This window comes from Macaca mulatta, chromosome 1 (genome assembly GCF_049350105.2).
Source record: "Macaca mulatta isolate MMU2019108-1 chromosome 1, T2T-MMU8v2.0, whole genome shotgun sequence".
In the NCBI taxonomy this organism is placed as follows: domain Eukaryota; kingdom Metazoa; phylum Chordata; class Mammalia; order Primates; family Cercopithecidae; genus Macaca; species Macaca mulatta.
The window spans coordinates 149,086,493-149,104,138 of NC_133406.1; the positions used below are offsets into that span (position 1 = coordinate 149,086,493).

Below are 17,646 nucleotides of genomic sequence, written 5' to 3' on the forward strand. Positions count from 1 at the left end.
ATAAACTCCCTTTCATATACACATATATCCTATTAGTTCTGTCCCTCTAGAGAATCCTGACTAATACACTCCTCCTCTCCATCCTAGGCAGCAGGTCCTTCCCTCCCTCTGTGCCTCTGTAGCAATCTGAATCCACTTCTATCTACCCTTCCACTGCTTTGTTTACAATCATGCTTTTGGGCTGTCTTCTCTACCAATGAGCCTTGGCACATAGTACATGATTAGTAAATTTCAGTGACCATAATGAGAAGTCGTTCAGGGAAAATATCATCAGCACAAATCCTAGAGGTTCTGAAGGATCCAAGTCAATTATCAGAACCTAAAACTATTGACAACAGTGCTTTGAACTGAGATGCTTTGATTATGAAGGGCTTGGGGTTTCCTGTGTTATTTTTTTTTTTTTTCTGGTAACAAGTAGTATTTATTAAGAGCTCTGTTGGTTTACATCACATTAAATGAGTCTCTTGTCAGATCTGTGCTTGGAGGCTAAGAAACTAATGGAAACAAGCTCTAGCTATTGGTACCATAAAGGTCATGGTGATTATGCTAAAATCACAGTGTACTATTAAAGAAAGTGAACAACATATTGTGATTGTACTTCTCACTTTGCTGTTGGAGCTAACCCACCAGTTTGTGGTTTACTACTGGGCTCTATGAAAGGAAAGAGAGCCCCTAAAAACTTGTTAGACAGAGACATCTCAGAGCATGAAAATGCAGAGAGCCTGTGAGTTAAATTTTGAAAACTGCTTCTTGAAATTTATCAAGAAACCTTAGCTTTAGATGGAAAATTTCAGTATCCTAAAAAGTGAAGGAGAGAGAGCTAGTTTCGGGATTTACTACAGCAAAAGGGAATTCAGAGTCCTGTTTTGTTGTGGTGTTAATCTCTGATTCTCACATTTTGCGGTTTGAGGTAAGGTTTCAGGAATCTTGTTTTTATAGCTACACTGTTATAAACATTGTCTACCTCTCTGAACCTTTTTCCTAACCTGTAAAATTGGGACATCATATCCACTCTACAGATCTGTTGTAAAGTAAATAAGACGTATAAAACATGTAGTTCAGTTCCTGACTTATAATCTGAAGTCCAATGCATGTTCAAAATAGCAGAAGCGTGAACCCTGAAGAAAGGACCCATGCTTTGATAAATAACTAGTGACCATTTATCCCTGAAGATGAATTTAGACACCTGCAGCCAAGAATGAAAAATAATAAAAGAAGTGAAAGAATTTGATTAAGAGTAGCAGTGACATATCCTCTCTTTTTAATGCTCTGCTAAGTGATTTGACCCCTCTCGGAATGAACTGCAGTGCTATTTAATTTAAAGAGCTCAGAGGTAACGAATTGCCAACAACCAGGGTATTTAATGGATGGCCTCACTAGACTGGTGACTAAGCTAATTCAGAACAGCTGGAAGGGCTTATCCTGCTCACACAAATCATGTATAGTTCAGGCATTGTGGAGAAAATCACTCGGAAAAGTAAACAAAACACCTCTTCTAAGCAAAATGTAATTTAGGATTATTGAAAAAGGAATTCTTAGACTTCTAGTAGACATATTTTTGTTTTAAGTCACATAAATATTTGTTTATAATAATTGCTTATGAATAACTAGCATTTAACACAATTGCACTTCATTTTCTTTAGAATTTTGAAATGATTTTGTTTTCAGTTGAATGAATCATACCATTCTGAGTTATATCTGTCCGTTGCTTCAACCCCCACCCCAGCCCCCACCCCACTTTATTCCTCATGGGATCCTTCTTATACTGTTCTTCACACTGTCAGAGAAACTGTTCCAATAAAGTAAAATCTAGACAGCAGAAGGTTAAATAAGCAGAAGAATGCTGGAAATAATGCTACTTAATAAGTTAAGCTACTTTCTGTAGCTTAAAATTGGAGGTAGCATTGGCCATAGTAATAGGTCTGACACCATTCATTCATTTGTTCATTCATTCAATAAATACTTAGTGAGCTCTTGGGAATTCTCAGATGAACCAGACACTGTATTTCCACAGGATCCCTCTTAAGACCAATACAAATAAGATAAGGTTGAACATAACGCAGGTGGGCATGGGTGGCTGCTGGTGGTGGTGAAGCCAGCCAAAGTTATCACTCATCAGGATAGGCCTACCTGAGGACGAAGTCTTTCACCTGGGCTTACAGGAGTCTCATGTGGGCCGGGGGAGCTGTCCTACCCTAGCTGAGCCCTCCCAACTACCCATAGTATGCATTGGCTACAGACATGGCTTAGGTTAGAGCAATATTTTGTAGCTATGGAGAATAGCAAGACTTACATTAGCATAACTGATGTAGAACTGAGTCCACTGGCAACATATATTAAACAGCTGCTCTAATTTGCCACAGTGTGGAACTTGAATGAGATGCCAATTTAGTTTTTAATCCTGTTGTAAATTGACCATTGCTTAGCACATTCCTGATAGACCCTTTGAAAAGCAGAATTCAAGGTTTAGATTTTTTTCTAGTTTATCTGAAGAGTATAGGAATATTATGAAGAAATTTTGGGTAGAGAATCTGAAGGAAAAGACAGATCAGACATAGACAATATCTTAAAACTCGTATCTTGGATCAGTTTTTCCAAACAGTAAAATATTGCCTGTATCTTTAAATGCAGAGAAGTGAAAAGTCTTAGTTAAAGCTGACTGCAAAAATAATTAAATTATTTTAAATAATATATATGGGTCTTTGCTGATACTAGTTTCTGGCTGTTTAGAAATGATACATGTTTTTAATCTATAATGAAACTATTGCCACATTCATATATACTCCACAAGACATTAGTAAAGAATTAAGCTTTTAATGTCTGAATATGAAAGCTGTAATGAGCATTAGAAAAGCAATTATTAGGTACATATATAACATAAAATGTTCAAACTGGATGTAGTAGCAAAGAAAAGACCTTTCTAATTACCCTCAGTTCAGCATCAGAGACCCACAGGCTCTGTGATAGCAATGCCTGTCTCCTCCTCACTTTTACTAAAAAGTAAACTGTGGCTCCAGTGGAGGTGTTGGGGACACATCCGGATCCCAGGGAGCAGCCTTAAGAAGAAATCTCAGCCAGTGGCTACATCTTCCCAGACACTTCCAAATAAGAGACAGATCCAAATGAAAGGCATTGATAGCTGCCCAACAGCAAAATCTCATTCACTTTGATGCCCGTAACTCAATTCCTCCTAAGTGTGATCAAGATAGACTGGGAGGCTACAACCCTTGCACTGTGGGTATTGATCACCTGTCTTTCCCAGTGGCTTCTGGCAGCCCCTCTCCCATTGTATTGTGAGAGAGCTGAACTACTTGGGAGATTACTTCTGACACTTGGAGGGTGAGGGGCTTCATTAGTCAGGATTTTCGACATTTTTAAGTATTTTTCTCTCCTAGCTTTATTAAGGTATAATTGACAAATAAAAATTATATACTTATAGTGTACAATGTGATATTTTGATGTACGTGTATATTGTGAAATGATTAAGTCAAGCAAATTAATATATCCATCATCTTACATTTTTGTGTGTGAGAGAGAACATTTAGGATCTACTCTTATAGCAATTTTCAAGTATGCAATACGTTATTATTAACTATAATCACCGTACTATACCGTAGATCTCCAAAACTTATTCATTCTGTTACACTATAACTTTGTACCCTTTGGCCAACATCTCCCCATTCCTGCTTCCCACCCTGCCTCAGCCCCTGGCAACCACCATTCTACTCTGTCCCTATGAGTTCAACATTTTTAGATTCCACGTACCAGTGAGATCAGGCAGTATTTGTTTTTCTATGCCCAACCTCTTTCACTTAGCGTAATGGCCTCCAGGTTTATCCACGTTGTTGCAAATGAGAGGATTTCCCTTTTTTTAAAGGCTGAATAGTATTCCATTATTATTATAGCACATTTTAAAATCCATTCATCCATTGTTAAACTAGGTTGATTTTATATCTTGGCTATTGTGAATAATGCTGCAATGAACATGGAAGTGCAGGTATCTCTTGACGTAATGATATCATTTCCAGAAGTGGGAATACTGGATCATATGGTGGTTCTATTTTTAAATTATTGAGGAACCTCCATACCATTTTCCATAATGGCTGTGCTAATTTATATTCCCACCAACATTCTACCAGAGTTCCCTTTTTACCACATTCTCACCAACATTTATCTTTTGTCTTTTTTATAATAGCCATTCTAACAGGTGGTTTTAACTCCATTTCCTTGACAATTAATGTATCGAGCATTTCTTTCATATCCCTGTTGGTCATTTATATGTTCTCTTTGGAGAAATGCCTATGTAGATCCTTGGCTCGTTTTAAAATTGGTATTTGTTTTCTTGTTATTGAGTTGTTTGAGTTCCTTAGAACATTTTAGAGTTTTCGACTAATGCCTTCAACTCGTTTTGCTTTATCAAATTGCATGGCTGTTAACATTTTTGTGCCTGGAGCCACCCCAGAAATTATTCCTGGTTCCTGGCACTTAGAGTGATTAAGTAGACAGAATGAAAGGAACAAGAATATGGACGTATTAGGATTCCAGAAGATGGTAGTTTTGATTCAGCTAGATGCCCTCCTAAGACTACAGTGGACCTGCTGTGTTCTGCCCGTCCAGCAATCCCTCCAGCTCAGTGCTGGTTCATAAGTTTCCTCGTTTCGAGTGCCATAAGAAGTTGACATTGAACACTCCCACACAGAAAGAGCTGGGGTGCCTACTTTGTGCCATCTTTCCTACTCTCATCTTTAAGCGTTAAATACATTTTAACAGAGATTTGGTTTGGGGACACTGTTTTACTTTCACCCTATAACACCATATAAAATTTAGAGGAAAGTTTATGTTCTTTAGAAAGTGCAAAATTAATATTTATTAAATGAGGTAGGTAAATCAGATTTTATAGGTTAGGGCAGATTGGACATTTACATATATATATATTTTTTTTCCTATTTTCTTCAGGCCTACAAATTTTATCCTATTCTCACTTTAAAACAATCTGAATGATTATTGTTCTCTCAGAGATAGCCTCTTTAGCCTTATCTCTTTCTTTCTTACACCCCAATGGTATATTCTGATTTAAATAGCCTAAGAAATTAGCTCCCGAGAAATGTCAGCAAAAGGAGAAACAAAGCTAGCAGAACATATGAGTTACTCCCTAAATCTAAGAAATTTTTGAAAGAACAGATGAAAAGTTTTAGCCAGTATCAAAACAATGAAGCAGAAAAAGCTACTGTGTTTTCATCCTGACCAGATGAGCACTCTTGGTGTGGCCAGTGAGTCTTCCTTTTTCCATGCATGTGTGCAACAGAAACCAGTTTATGATTTTACAGGTAACCTAATGCCAAGATTGCAAAATGGAGCATAAATAGTCTGCAAAAATACATAATTGTGTAAGTGTGTGTGCACGTGTGTGAGATTAATATGGCACATTAGGTTTCCATTTTAGTGCTTTTTAGCTTTGTCCTGTCAGTTCACAGAAAAGCTGGTCAAGCTTTTTTTGAATCACTCCTGCACTATTATGATTCTGATGATCAAAAAAGATACCCACAGGTTTTCTAAAGCACATCATTTCACGACCTTATGTCAGTCTGAAACACAATGAAACAAAACACAGCAAAATCAAACAAAATGGTTACATCAGAAAAGAGTAAATGGAATGCTTAAAGAAATTTAGAAACATTTAAAACTGGAATATTTTAAGAATTAAAAATAAATTAAAACAAAATTGCTTTACCAAACAAATCTTGATTCTTTTCTTGCTATTTGAATAGCAATGGGGGAAATTTCACTCATGTAAATAAAATGTAAAACTGTGTTTTGTTAATGACTTTCTGCAGGGTATGGAACATTTAAAGTTGGCTGTGTACAAAGCCATCTTGTTGGCGTCTGCTCTTAGGTATCCCTCTGTCTTAAATCTCCAGGGAGGCAAAATGACATCATGGTTAAATGTGTGTATCTTGGCATCAGGATGTTCCGGGTCCAATGCTAGCTTTGCTACTTATTGGCTATTTGAGTTTAGGAAAGATATTTGAGCTTTCTTAAAGTTGGTTTCTTCATCTACAAAATGAGGTCAATAATACTAACACTTCAGAGAGTTTATGAGAATCAAATAAAACCATACATATGAAGTAGGTTGTTCAATATACACATAATATACTCAACAAATAACTGCTGCTGTTGTTATTATCTGATCTCAGGCATGAGGTATGAATTTAAGTATATTGCATTTTTCAGGGAGAGTTTCTAATTATTCTATAATGGATTTTAATTATTAAACATAAATCAAGGCCTTTTTTTTTTTTAATGGGGATGGAGGTAGGGTACTTTCTAGTACTCCTGCATTCTCTACATGGGTAAACCCGATCTGTCCATCAGTATCACTTTGTTTTTTCAAGGACATTGTTGGTAGCAGGAATAAATCTGAGTGACATGCCAGAATAGTAAGTGAAATTTTCTCCTCTCTCATCATTACTATAATAACACGGTTTACATCCCTCTTCATCTCATTTATTCATCCACCCACCCCTTCCTCCATCCAGTTATCCATCCATCCTTTACTAAGTGTCAGGCATTGGAGTAATGACATGAATACGGTACCATCTCTGTTTCCAAGGACCTCAAAGATAGTCAGGGTTGGGGTGCAAGGAGGATGGTGGTAGTTGTGGTCTCAGACGCTTAAAGAGATAATTATTCTGCAAAGAACTTAGTATAATGATTGTGACATATATAGGATTATGTGGAAAAAGGGACATCAAGCACTTCCCACAAAAGTTTCTTTGCATTGGATTTTAAAATTCACAATCTCTGTATAAAGAGCTTTCTCCTTGGCAATCTGTTTATTCCAGCATGCAACCATTAAATATTCTACAAATTAGATTAAGGTCCTTAGTTGTTGACAGGAATACATAGAGCTATTTAGCTTTTCCCTGTAAGTTTAACCTCCTTAGTTATCTTTAAAACATAACATATATGTGTATCACCACTAATGTTCTGAAAATGGACTAACGTCTAATCACGGCTTGAGAGCTGCAGAATGTTTAATGTGAAGCAGACTTTGAAAAGACACAGCCGAGGTGCAGTTAACTCAGTGAAGTAAATCTTTGGAGCCTCATTTTCTGAGTGTGTACGTGTGTGTGTGTGTTGGGTGGGGGGGTATATACTCACAGTGTGGGAAGAACATTTGTATTTCCATTTATTTCATTATTTCATTTATTTGTACATTGGTTAGTTAATCAGTCTTTTATTAATCCATCCCTTGTAACACATAGACTTACAGTCATGTTCTAATCCTCCTTTTAAAGCTGCTTCTTTGGAAGCCTTTTTTTTTTTTTTTTTTTTTTGGACAGAGTTTTGCTCTTGTCGCCCAGGCTAGAGTACAACGGCACAATCTCAGCTCACTGCAACCTCCGCCTCCTGGGTTCAAGTGATTCTCCTGCCTCAGCCTCCCGAGTAGCTGGGACTACAGGCACCTGCCACCGCACCCGGCTAATTTTTTGTATTTTTAGTAGAGGCGGGGTTTCACCATGTTGGTCAGACTGGTCTTGAACTCCTGACCTCAGGTGATCCACCATCCTCGGCCTCCCAAATTGGAAGTTTTTTATGTCATAAATTGTCTCAAGTAAATTTTGTCTGTTAGATGGTAAGTGCCATTTACAGTAAAGGTTATTGTCACTGTTGTTGTTCCTGTTATTATTATAATCAAGAACTTGAGCCTTTCGGCTCCCTGATCAGCACCATGGCGGTTGGCAAGAACAAGCGCCTTACGAAAGGCGGCAAAAAGGGAGCCAAGAAGAAAGTGGTTGATCCATTTTCTAAGAAAGATTGGTATGATGTGAAAGCACCTGCTATGTTCAATATAAGAAATATTGGAAAGACGCTCGTCACCAGGACCCAAGGAACCAAAATTGCATCTGATGGTCTCAAGGGTCGTGTGTTTGAAGTGAGTCTTGCTGATTTGCAGAATGATGAAGTTGCATTTAGAAAATTCAAGCTGATTACTGAAGATGTTCAGGGCAAAAACTGCCTGACTAACTTCCATGGCATGGATCTTACCCGTGACAAAATGTGTTCCATGGTCAAAAAGTGGCAGACAATGATTGAAGCTCATGTTGATGTCAAGACTACCGATGGTCACTTGCTTCGTCTGTTCTGTGTTGGTTTTACTAAAAAACGCAACAATCAGATACGGAAGACCTCTTATGCTCAGCACCAACAGGTCCGCCAAATCCGGAAGAAGATGATGGAAATCATGACCCAAGAGGTGCAGACAAATGACTTGAAAGAAGTGGTCAATAAATTGATTCCAGACAGCATTGGAAAAGACATAGAAAAGGCTTGCCAATCTATTTATCCTCTCCATGATGTCTTCGTTAGAAAAGTAAAAATGCTGAAGAAGCCCAAGTTTGAATTGGGAAAGCTCATGGAGCTTCATGGTGAAGGCAGTAGTTCTGGAAAAGCCACTGGGGACGAGACAGGTGCTAAAGTTGAACGAGCTGATGGATATGAACCACCAGTCCAAGAATCTGTTTAAAGTTCAGACTTCAGTTAGTGTCAAATAAAAAGTGCTATTTGTGGGGAAAAAAAAAAAAAAGAACTTGAACATGTCAGAAGGGAAAATAAATCCTGTGATCCTAACAAGACCCTGCTCAGTTGTACCTAATTCCGAAATCTTTAAATTCACACTGATATTCGCACATTTATTAAAGGAATAATTATTATAGAAATCTTACTCTACCCTAATTCTATCTCCCCAATGTTTTTCTGGTATTTACTTTAAAGACAGTATCAAATTACCAGAAATGTAAAGCCCACATCCCTAATGTTTATGTGAAACCAAACTACATTTGATTGTAGTTGAAGGAAATTAATCCAGCAAACAGACAGTCTGGATTTCAGTTTGCAGTTTATAATATTTATATTTCTGCATCTTTAATTCTTTCAGAAACTGATTTATTTTCGATAGGTTATGTACCATCCACAATTTACTTCTCTTATGACATAAAATAAGAAATACAATGAGGAATAAAGAAAAAGGCCAGGCGCAGATCCCAGTACTTTGGGAGGCCAGGGAGGGCAGATCACCTGAGGTCAAGAGTTCAAGACCAGCCTGGCCAACATGGTAAAACCTTGTCTCTACTTAAAATACAAAAATTAGCCAGGCATGTGCCTGTAATCTCAGCTACTGGGGAAGCTGAGGCAGGAGAAATTACTTGAACCCGGGAGGTGGAGCTTGCAGTGAGCTGAGATTGAGCCACTGAACTCCAGCCTGGGTGACAGAGTGAGACTATATCTAAAAAAAAAAAAAAGGCCGGGCGCGGTGGCTCAAGCCTGTAATCCCAGCACTTTGGGAGGCCGAGACGGGCGGATCACGAGGTCAGGAGTTTGAGACCATCCTGGCTAACACGGTGAAACCCCGTCTCTACTAAAAAATACAAAAAACTAGCCGGGCGAGGTGGTGGGCACCTGTAGTCCCGGCTACTCGGGAGGCTGAGGCAGGAGAATGGCGTAAAAACCCGGGAGGCGGAGCTTGCAGTGAGCTGAGATCCGGCCACTGCACTCCACCCTGGGCGACATAGCGAGACTCCGTCTCAAAAAAAAAAAAAAAAAAAAAAAAGAAGTGTTTCTGACTTTCCTGGTGGTAGGTAGAGCTTAATGTCTTTGTAAATTTAAGAGTTGGAAGAATTATGAGAAAAAAATCAGTAAGGAGTGGAGTGACAATACAGATGGAGCAGGCAATGAATTAATGTGGCTTTCAGATCCTTTACTTCACAGTTTTTTGGTACATTCGGCCTGACGTAGAACATCCTACGATGTAGGATATAATTTTGAACATGGCAAGGGACCTAGTATGTGATAATCCATCATCTGCTGTCCTTGTCTTTCCTGCAGCTCAGGATACTACTTGTTCCATTTCCCGTTTTTATACAGTGTAGGGTAGACTAGCGAGACACACATACAAAAAGCAGGGCCAGGCGCGGTGGCTCACGCCTGTAATCCCAGCATTTTGGGAGGTTGAGGAGGGCGGATCACCTGAGGTCAGGAGTTCGAGACCAGTTTGGTCAACATGGAGAAACCCCGTCTCTACTAAAAGTACAAAACTTAGCCAGGCATGGTGGCGAGCGCCTGTAATCCCAGCTACTCAGGAGACTGAGGCAGGAGAATCGCTTGAACCCAGGAGGCGGAGGTTGCAGTGAGCGGAGATCGTGCCACTGCACTCCAGCCTGGGTGACAAGAGTCAGACTCCGGCTCAAAAAAAAAAAAAGCAGATCTTTTTTCATGTGGCTCTTATGCCTTGTACAAGTAATGCTGGCAAATCCTTCCAATCCTTCCTGATCTTTTCACCACCAGAAAAACAGGATAGAAAGGCAGAGAGGGGACGGAGGGAGAGCAAGAGGGTTAACATAGCTTATTCATTTATTTACTCACCAAACTAATATTTATTGTTTGTCATGTGACAGGCACCAAGGTTGGTTCTGGGAATTTGAAGATGAATGAGTTACCACCCCTGCCTTTAAGGTGTTTCAGTCTAGCCGGAAGAACAATGTTTAAACCAGTAATTAAGCTTGATAAGGCAATTATTTTAATGGTGAGCCACAGCTCTGAACAGAAGGGGTGCAGATGTGGAGACACAAGCTCATCCTTTTATTGAGCTCCTAATAAAGAGCAAGGTGCTTAACTCTATTGATCTCCAGCTTCTTCATTAAAATGGGTGGGAGAGCATCTTCTCACTTGCAGACAGTGCGTGTAAAGTGCCCAGAAGAACGCTTGACACGTAGTGGGCATTCAGCAAATGACAGAGTGTGGATGTGCTTCGGGGGCTATGAAGGACTCAAGGGCAGCAGGACCACAGGAGGGGTCCTGAAGTCCCATGTCAGATATGCAAGAAAGGCCTTCTTGCACACTGCAAGAACACTAGGTACCAGGATTAGCAAGGCGTTGCCACTGACGAGTTAGTCCCTATTTCCCAATTTGTCTTCACTAAGTGGAATCTTTCCTTTAAGATTGCAAAGGGAGGCCAGTGTGATGGCTCACACCTGTAATCCCAGCACTTTGGGAGGCCGAGGTGGGCGGATCACTTGAGGTCAGGGGTTCAAGAGCAGCCTGGCCAACATGGTGAAACCCCATCTCTACTAAAAATACAAAAATTAGCCAGGTGTGATGGTGCATGCCTGTAGTCCCAGCTACTCGGGAGGCTGAGGCAGGAGAATCACTTGAACCCGGGAGGTGGAGGTAGCAGTGAGCCAAGATCGCACCACTGCACTCCAGCCTGGGTGACAGAGCCCTGTTCCCTGCACTGGACCCCACTCCCTCTCCCTTGTCCTCCCCAGCCTCTGCCTCCTGCTCTCACCTACTGCTCTGGTGACCAGCCAGGGCAGGCCTGGAGGCCGAGGTCAGTGGTTTGTTGGGACAAGGGCTGGGCTCCACAAAGCCCCACAAAAATTCTAACAAGTGCCCAATAGACGTTAACTATTTTTTCCTATAATGATTATCACTGCTTCTGTGGAAACAAACAAGGCAGTTACTAACACCTTCCATGCATTATCTCATTTAATTGTCCAACACCACGAGGCAGGCACTGTTATTTATCGCCATGTGGTGGATACTCTCTGAAGGTAAGAGGGGTTTAGTAACTTACACTAACAAGTGGTTTGTGGTAGAGCCAAACTTAGAATTAGAACATAAGAGTGAACTGAATTCTTGTCAGCAAGGCTATTGGCACATCTGAACGTGAACTGCAATGAGGACTGCAATGAATTTTTCCCCCCATTGTATTTTGCGTTTGTGTGGGGCTCCCTTGGGGGAGTGTTCTGATTGGCCTTGTGGCTGTTGTTAATAGCACCTCCTTACTAGTCAGATATTGAGTTAAAATTTTGCCCCAGGACAGCAGAATAGCTTGAACCCGGGAGGCGGAGGTTGCAGTGAGCCAGGATCGTGTCACTGCACTCCAGCCTGGGCAACAGAACGAGACTCCAACTCAAAAAAAAAAAAAAATTTGCCTCAGGTTACTGAATGTATCTGGATGATTTCATACACATTTATCACACTATTCAGTATAAAATGGGTGTTATACTTTTGACAGCTATATAATGGGAAAAGGAAAGAAAATCAGGAAAACTTAGGAAAGTTAATGAGGGGAAAAGAGAAAGTGAGTGTAGCTGTTCCTTTTTGGCCTTTTAATACTGTACCTTGTGACAGCTGGTCTCAAGCACATGGTTTAATGCTCTGTTCTGGAGTCAGGAGTGCCTACATTTCTCTGGGAAGCAGAACACTGTTGTTTAAAATGATGTGCTTTGATATGGCATTTTTTCTATTATAAATATTCTTTTTGTAAATTCACAGACAACCTATTGTTAGCTATTATTTGGAGCATTAGTTTTTCATACTTTTCCTCCTCTGTCAACATAGACCCTGCATGGTGTTAAAGCCAGTCACAGTTGACGTTCTGGTTTTCCTTCTTAATCTTGGGTGTTTAGTGGATAGAACCATGAACAGCAAAGTAGTTCCTTTTGATTTCCATGTAAAATTATTTTTAAATTGTATTTTGTGCTGCTATCTGAATGTGTTTTCAAAATCTGTGTTGCAAGAAGTGTAGTCAGCTTTCGAGTTGCTTGTTTAACAGGAAGCCAGCAGCACATGCTACTCACATGAGAGTTCTTTAAAGGGTCAATTAATATGGAATATTTAATGATACACTTGTTACTTACCTTCCTGGTTTTCAAAGTGTCTGTCTTAAAATAGTCTGTAACAGCTGCTCTGAATAAACAAGCATCGTACTTCCCTGTGCCTTTTCCTGGGAGCATGGGGGCAGCATGGCTTAATGAGAACACTTAAGGTCAGAAGTCAGGAGACCTGGGTTCTAGTCCCAGCTCTGTCTCTGACAGGCTGTGTGACCTTCATATTTCCTTCTCTTTGCCGCTGGCTTCTGTACTTATAGCAATAGCAGTGGATACTTACATGTGCAATAATATACTAAATAGCAACTAAAATGTTTTACACATATCTAGGCAGCATTATGGTTTCATGATCAGGGATCAGGCAGAAATGATTGAATCCCAGCGCTGGCACTTAACAACACTGCCCCTGGGAAAGTTACTTCACTTATTAAATCTGTTTCCTCATCTGATAGGCAAGAAATTGTGGAATTTCTTTGCAGGATTGTGGTGAGAATGAAAATATTTAAATGCCTGGTACATGGTAGGTACTTGGTAAGATTATTTCCTTCCTTCTCCCCACTGCCTCCCCAATCCTCATGTCTATGAGACAGGAAGAATAAGATCTTATCACTGCTCTGCAGAGGAGGAAATGGAGATGTGCCCTGGCTAAAGGGCTTTTCTCAAGGTCACACAGACAGGAAGTGGTGAAGACAGGACTTGAGTCCAACTGTCCTGATTCCAAATTCGGCGAAGTGTCCCGTTACTGCCGCCAAATTCAGTGGATAGGTGGCAAATTGCAAGAGGAAATGGCTGGGGAAGTGCTTTCAAAAAAACAAGGCATGCCCTGGAAATGTAAAATGAGATTGTTTTATTTTGCACTGAAAGTTGTTCTATTTAAAATGAAACATCTGAAATAATGAAACCTGTTTTTATTATTTTATAGTCTGATTAGTTTATGGATTATTTGCTTTTGGGTAATTTTATAGCCCCTCTACTTTCTGTTTGGTTCTGTTTTCATGGAAATTTGTGCAAGTGAAGCAATTATTTAAATCATCACGTTGTCTGCTAAATGTTGGACTTTGCAGTAGATGCTGGGTATTCAAATGTGAATGAAACTCAATCCCTGACCCTGTGTTGATTTAGTCTATACAGTATGGGTTTTACTTCATATTTTCCCTTATAAAACCGTGGATGGGAAGGGAGCCATTGTGAATGTGAATGGGTATGGCTAAAGTTTGGTAGGTGGGTGATGCTTTTCTGGATACATAGTCAATTTTGCTGATGTGCACATTATGCCACTAATGTCACAAAATGGATTTCTTTTTATGTGTGTGCATGGCTCAAGGTATTTCTCTCCTGTCTTTCTTTTTTTAGATAGAAATATATATATAGATAGATATAGATATATATGTATTTCAGGAGTGCCTATATTTCTCTGGGAAGCAGGAGCACTGTTGTTTAAAATGATGTGCTTTGATATGGCATTTTTTTCTATCATAAGTATTCTTTTTGTAAATTCACAGACAACCTATTGTTAGCTATTATTTGTAGCATTAGTTTTTCATACTTTTTTGCCTCTGTCAACATAGACCCTGCATGGTGTTAAAGCCAGTCACAAGTTGACATTCTGGTTTTCCTTAATCTTCCATATATACATACATACATATATATACACACACACACACACACATATATATATATATATAAAACTTTTATTTTAAGTTCAGGGGTACATGTGCAGGTTTGTTACATAGGTAAATGTGAGTCATGGTGGTTTGTTGTGCAGATTACTTCGTCACCCCTGGTATTAAGCCTAGTACCTATTAGTTATTTTTCTTGATCCTTTCCTTCTTCTCACCCTGCACTGATAGGCCCCAGTGTGTGTGGTTCCCCTCTGTGTGCCCATGTGATCTCATCATTTAGCTCTCACTTATAAGTGAGAACATATGGCATTTGTTTTTCTGTTCCTGCATTAGTTTGCTAAGGATAATGGCCTCCAGCTCTATCTATGTCTCTAAAAAGGCATGATCTCATTCTTTTTTATGGCTGCATGGTATTCCACAGTGTATATGGACCACATTTTCTTTATCCAGTCTGTCATTGATGGATATTTAGGTTGATTTCATGCCTTTGTTATTGTGAATAGTGCTGCAGTGAACATATGTGTGCAGGTGTCTTTATACTAGAATAATTTATATTCCTTTGGGTGTATATCCTGTAATGGGATTGCTGTGTCAAATGGTATTTCTGTCTTTAGGTCTTTGAGGAATCACCACACTGTCTTCCACAAATGTTGAACTAATTTACACTCCCACCAACAGTGCATGAGTGTTTCTTTTTCTCCATAACTTTGTCAGCATGTTTTTTTTTAACTTTTTAATAATAGCCTTTCTGACTGATATGAGATGGTATCTCATCACAGTTTTGATTTGCGTTTCTCTGAAGATCGGTGATGTTGAGCTTTTTTTATGTGCTTGTTGACTGCATGTATGTCTTCTTTTGAGAATTGTCTATTCATGTTTTTTGTCCACTTTTTAAAGAGGTTTGTGTTTTTCTTGTACATTTGTTTAAGTTCCTTATAAATGCTGGATATTAGGCTTTTGTCAGATGCATAGTTTGCAAAACTTTTCTCCCATTCTGTAGGTTGTCTGTTTACTCTGTTGAGAGTTTCTTTTGCTGTGCAGAAGTTCTTTAGTTTAGTTAGGTCCCATTTGTCAATTTTTTGCTTTTGTATTTCTTGCCTTTCTATAGACATTTGTATAGGGCACAAAGGCATAGAGGTAAATCATATGAAGTTCCCACTTTTAGAGGACGAAGAGAAAATGGAGTTGATCTGGGAGTCAGGCTTTGCAAGAATGCAGAAATAAAGTTATTGGATGTTATAAGACTGGTACAAAAGTGCATGCAGCTGGGTGAGAGAGATGAGACCAAGAAGAGGACAGAGACATGAATGGTTACTACAGAGGAAGAAGGTTTGAGAAATAAAACTGAGTGGAGAGAGAGTTATGTGAGATGAAGAATGTGCAAAGACATTCAGATCTCAGTGATGTCTCCAACAAAAAGCTATTCTCAACAATGATGTAGGAGCCTTAATAACATCAGTACTGGAAATCTGGCCGTACCATTTGCATTTGTCAGGAAAGACATTAAAGTACGTATCTTTGGTGGACAGGCTGGAGCATGAGATGAGGTTCTATTCTCTTGAATATCTTGAAAGTTCAGGGAGCAAAAACTATAGAATCGAAATGCTTAATGGGCATCTAAAGTGCTGAAAGTAAAGAGGCTTGCTCTCTCTCCTCTCTCTAACCTCTAGACTTGCTACTTCTCCCTCTCTCACACCTACTGAGCCATTATCCTCCCTGTGCTTTTTAGTTGACTGATAACTCCTCCTTTCCTGGTCCATCTGGTCTTGACTGTACTCCCAAGTCCTGTCAGAATTTATGATCAGCCTTTCCATTTTTACTCCAATTCCCTGCACCTTCTGTAACATGAGATATGCCAGTCACCTGACTCCTAGAGCACCCTCCTTCTTAGGCTTTGCTGCCCTTGCCCGTGAGCAGCAGAGAGCTGTTGGAGAAGGTGGCTCACCACCCGGCTTTTACTGTCCATGTTCACTGCAACTTGACCCTGCTTTCATTCACCTCTTTGCAGTGCCTCATAACAACACCCTCTTGGCTTCCTGTCATTCCCTTGGTCATGTTCCAACCCTCCAAATCCCAGACACCCTGAATCTCTAACTCTTAGTACCAGCAAGCTCAACTAGTCCTCATCATTACCACCCAGTCCTCCTGAACCCTGATTTGTCCTCAGTCCATCCCATTCCACACCCTACAATGGTGACTATTGTTAAAGTAGCAGTAGCAACTGTGCCAAACTTTACAAGTTACATTTGTATGCACATTTTTGCCTTCTGATTTCCAGAGAGAGTTTTGGGTCTTGAAGTGGATGTTTATAAAATTAGAATCTCAGAGAGAACCAGGTGCTGTGAGAACTTTGATTGTGAGAAGTTGGACACTATACAGTAGAAGTACTTTTTTTTGGCTCGTGGGTTCTAGAACCCAGTGATATGCTTGGAGAGCATTATCGATGAACCAGAAGCTCTCAAGTCATGTTTTTCAGTTCCCAGCAGCACCCAGGCTGTTTGTCCCCTCTTGCAACCAGCTCACAGCATCTGCTTATTTTTGCAAGCCTGTTTCCAGCAATGTTGTAATTCAGTAGTGCAACTTTCTCTTAATCATATAGGCCATACCTGATAGAGAAAGTTGGTCTAGTGTAATTCCATCACTTATCAATACTCCAAAATGTAGGTTTAGCAGAAAACCTTCAAATATGAGAAAGCATTTGTTGGCTAAGGAAAGTTAGTAAACTTAGTTTAGTCAGCCACACAAGAAATGCATAAGTTCAGATTATTATGACAAATAGAACTGTGTGTGTGTCCATACATGTGCTTTGGGATTCTGTAAAATATAGCAATCAATTCATCCTCAGTAAGGGGGAAGCAGGAATTGAGAGCTCTGGAGTTCAGAATCAGTGGTAGCACAAAAGGTTTGGGTATTTCCAGAGACACTATTCAAGAATCGAATGTTCAGGCCTATAATTCCAGCATTTTGGGAGGCTAAGGTGGGAGGATTGTTTGGGCCCAGGAGTTCAAGACCAGCCTTGGCAACATAGAGGCCCATCTCTACAGTTTTTTTTTTTTTAATTAGCTGGGCACTGTAGCACATGCCTGTACTCCCAGCAACTTGGGAGGCTGAAGTAGAAGGATCTCTTGAGCCCACAGGGTCAAGACTGCAGTGAGCCATGATCATGCCACTGCACTCCAGCCTGGGCAACAAAGCAAGACCCTGTCTCAAAAAAAAAAAAGAAAAGAAAAGAAAAAACATTGTTTATAAGTAATTGTTGAAAAATAAATGAATTATATGTAAAAAAAAAAAAAAAGAGAATGTGACATAAAATGTTTCTTAAACTACATATAAATGCAACAAGCTAAACTTCA

General features: G+C 39.7%; 1 pseudogene across 1 annotated transcript; it reads left to right on the plus strand.

Annotated features, from left to right (window-relative positions):
• Nucleotides 1–7,722: 7,722 nt before the first annotated feature.
• Nucleotides 7,723–8,591, plus strand: LOC711043 (small ribosomal subunit protein eS1 pseudogene; annotated as a pseudogene). The gene has a single exon (XR_001446541.3). The product of XR_001446541.3 is annotated as a small ribosomal subunit protein eS1 pseudogene (transcript).
• Nucleotides 8,592–17,646: the final 9,055 nt, after the last annotated feature.